Here is a 4046-nt window from a genome sequence, read left to right on the forward strand (position 1 = left end):
TTCTTATGGGTATGGCTGGTCTTCCATCTACAAGCTAACAAAATGCCTTCAGTTACTTATTTTTGAAAAAGCTTAAAACAAACCTGATTGCCGGTTCCTAATCAATAGAATACGGTGAAGTTTTGAGTGTCTTGTGGTAGAGCAGAAGCAAGCAAAATCTTTCATCTGGATGCCAGGCTTCCTTTAAAAGGTTATTTCAGTCGACAGGAACCACAGAGCAACATGCAAGATGATATGTTTGTCAAAAAAGTGAAAACAGTGTCGCACCATTGTGACCCAAACGCCACTCCTTTCATGCATGGATGCGATGGCACAATGTACACTCAGAAAGATACAGTTTGCATTTTGAGGTGCAACACTTTTGTTCCCACCTGTTTTGCCTTTGCCTTCTGGTGTTTGAATGCCTAGTCTGACGTGCAGCCCTTGGAATTCCTGGTGTTGTCTTGTCAAAGTACTAACCAAATCTGCCCCAGCTTTTTCAAAAAATCAGCCATGTATGTACATTAGCGGCAAGCTTTGTGAGCCACAATCATTTCACAGAAAATGCTTTTGCTTGATTTGTGATAATCCTCCTCCCTTCTTTTGGTTTGTAAATACTACCCGTGCTTTATTTAATCATAGTTTATTGAATAAACTACCGATGAATGGATTCCCGCAAACCATGGTTACAAATCATAAGGCCAGAGTTACAGAACATGCCTGTAATGTGGGAATGGCCTTAGGAGATGGGGAAGAACAGCAGCCAAGACAAAAGTCAGATAAGAGGCGAGTGAGCCTGCAGCAGGAATATGGCAAACAGCTCAGAAGAGACCTTCCTTTGGGTTTTTGTTTTTTTTGGCTGTAAAGATGCTGGGGAGAGGGGGAAGAAATGCACTTCCAGAATTGCAAGTTTCTATTAACATAACTTTACAATACAATATAGCTGGCTGTTCTGTGTGTGCTTGTCTCACAAGGCTGACAATGTTATGCTAAATCCACAATGGACAATATAGTAGTAGTAGTAGTAGTAGTAGTAGTAGTAGTAGTAGTAGTAGTAGTAGTAGTAGTAATAATAAAGTTGGAAGGGACCTTGGAGGTCATCGAGTCCAACCCCTGCTCAGGCAGGAAACCCTATACCATTTCGGACAAAAGGCTGTCCAGTCTCTTCTTAAAAACTTCCAGTGTTGGAGCATTCACCGCTTCTGGAGGCAGGTTGTTCCACTGGTTAATTGTTCTAACTGTCAGGAAGTTTCTCCTTAGTTCTAGGTTGCTTCTCTCTTTGGTTAATTTTTACCCGTTGCTTCTTGTCCTGCCTTCAGGCGCTTTGGAGAATAGCTTGGCTCCCTCTTCTTTGTGGCAGCCCCTGAGATATTGGAACACTGCTATCATGTCCCCCCTCGTCCTTCTCTTCATTAAACTAGACATACCCAATTCCAGCAACTGTTCCTTATATGTTTTAGCCTCCAATCCCCTAATCATCTTTGTTGCTCTTCTCTGTACTCTTTCTAGAGGAAAAAATCTAATTCCTGCTTAGCTTTTTTAGATGACCTATAGCATGGGTGTCCAACCTTTGGGCTTGCCTGGGCTGCCATAGACTAAAGAGGAATTATATTGGGCTACATAAAAATATAATATAGTTAATGTGTATCAGTCACATAATATTAAAAGTTTGCAATCTTGTAGGGCCCCTTGTGGCCTGTGGTCTGTGGACATGCCTAGAGTCTGTAGGCAGGCAGAAAGAGAGATGGTTGCTGTGCACACTCATGTGCATTCAATTACATCTTTTTAAATTGGAACTATAGCCTGTATGTTCACTTAGTAGACTGAAAAGAAATGTTCAGTCAAGTAGCGCATGCAGCCGATAGTCAATTACAGTCCCCCATCTGCTACCCTCCAGATGCACTTAAAAGGTTGTCCTCAGAAGGGATAGGCTAGCTGTGATATTGGGCAGCTGCAGTTCCAACACGTTTGAAACACATCAGGATGATGAGAGGACTAAGTGCTGGCCAGTGAAAATACACTTTTAGGGTCAAAGTTGAGGAATTGGTAGCTGACAGCTTCAGAATAATTTGTGCAGCTTTGAACAGCTCACCATTGCCCTAATAAATCTGCAATATTTCACAGTTGGATAAACTTCCTAGCTAGAGGGCCAGACTGTTTGCTTTAATTCTAGCATAGTGAACAGAAGCTGGAGGAGGCAGCAGAGGAAAAACAACAGTGAATCTTTCAAAATCAGGCGGATGGGGAAGGCAAAGGAAGATGTCTCCACATATTGCTAAGGAACCACTTTCAAAGAGGCATAAAGCAGCTGGTTATTTCTTTTAAAAGAGAAGCTGTTGCTCAGCGGTCAGATGGCAGATCGACAAGGTCAAGTGAAAGGGACTCGAGCACTTAATAAAAGCAAGTTAAATCAATGGCTGTAAAATACCAATTCTGACTGGTATTAAAATCTAAGCTATTTCCCCATTAATAACACATTCTCAGTCCATTATCCTCAACGACTGGCTGATGGGCAGTTCAGTTGCTAGGAAAATATTGTTTCCAATAAATGCTGTAGCTGTGGGTGAAACAGGCAGTGACCTCACAGCTTGGAGCATCTTGCTGGGAAGTAAACGGTCCCAACAGATGGAATGGCTTTGGCTATTTATCTTATAAAGGCATTTTCAATCTAGATGTCTACTTGGATAACAAGAGAGCTCTTAACTTGCTTTCTTGGCTCTTTCTAGTACTGCACCTTGAGACTACCTGCTATTTTGACTCTAGAATAGGGGGGGTGTTTGCAGCATTATGAAAAGGTGGGATCGGGCCCTTTGTATTTCTGGTTGGGAGTGTGTCCCATAGCATGTTTGCCACTATTGAGATGGTCTGCTCTCCAGCCCATGGCATCTCTACCTCAGGGATTCTTTCTCTCCTGAAGACTCCATATTTCCAAATAACAAAGGGGACTAAGATAGGAGAGTCGAAAATCTTCTTTGACAGTAACCCAAAGTATGGCCATGGGCACAGTCACTGTGAAAACAAAACAAAACAAAAATGCTGGCTAAGATGCACCTTGGTCTCATCCAGCAAGACTATTTGTCAAGGTAATGTTTAAAAGCTAACCACTGATGTAATGTAAGATGTAATGATGGGAATGACTTAGCAGGGTCTGTGTCTCTTTAAGAGCAAGCAGGGTCTGTATTTCTTTAAGAGCCTTGTATAAAAGAGAAGGCTCCGCAGATGTGTTCTCTCTCTTCCATTTCCTACTGTAACTGCTATGTGTTGGAGCCTGCTGTATTAACACGTGTATGTATATTGTTCCTGGTGTATGATATTGTAGATAGTGTAAGATAAACCACCATATAATATAGACCACTGTTTACTGTGTTTACTCCTGGGTTATCTCAGCACAATAAGACTGTGCATGCTCTGACACTGTTCTTATGGGCTGGATTCCACTGCTAGGAAAACTTAGTTTCCAATATATGGAAGAATGATGTATGTATGTGTGTGTATATATCTAGACAGATTGTGTATACCACATGGTGAACCAAAAGTCATCAAATGTTTGAATAGTTTACCATTTTCTTCCAAACACATCCTTGTTTGATGCATGGTTTCTGAATATTCCTAAGTTTGGTAATTTCTTCTCTGAAGAAAAAAACAAAATATTGCAACTGATTTATGGAGCCCAACTTTTGGTACAACCTGTCCATATAAGAACAAGCCCTTGTAATGTCTTAAATCTCATACTTGGATTTTCAGTATGAAAAGCATTGAGTTTTTTCATCAAATATAACTAATAAACTGTCCAATTTTCAGTGTCCCTAAGAGAAGGTTCACCATATCCATTAGAAGATGGCAACTTCAAAACACAGGCTAACGCCCATCAATAGATTAATATATATATTAATAAATACATAATCTTTTGTCAGGTGAAGCAGATATAAGGCAACAAGGCAAGAAAACCTGCTTAACAAATTAATCTCATTAAAAAATGGAGAAAATGAAGCAGATTTATTTGTGTTGTGTTCAACAGTAGCAAGCTTATTTGCTGACATCTGCATGATATTTTTCTCATCTTTGCT

General features: G+C 40.5%; 1 protein-coding gene across 1 annotated transcript in view; it reads right to left on the reverse strand.

Annotated features, from left to right (window-relative positions):
• CFAP221 (cilia and flagella associated protein 221) overlaps window positions 1-4046 on the reverse strand; it is a 42125-nt gene that overhangs the window by 1485 nt on the left and 36594 nt on the right. The gene's annotated exons all lie outside the window — the stretch shown is intronic.

Source organism: Protobothrops mucrosquamatus, unplaced genomic scaffold, assembly GCF_001527695.2.
Source record: "Protobothrops mucrosquamatus isolate PMUCROS unplaced genomic scaffold, P.Mucros_1.0 scaffold_200, whole genome shotgun sequence".
Lineage (NCBI taxonomy): Eukaryota > Metazoa > Chordata > Lepidosauria > Squamata > Viperidae > Protobothrops > Protobothrops mucrosquamatus.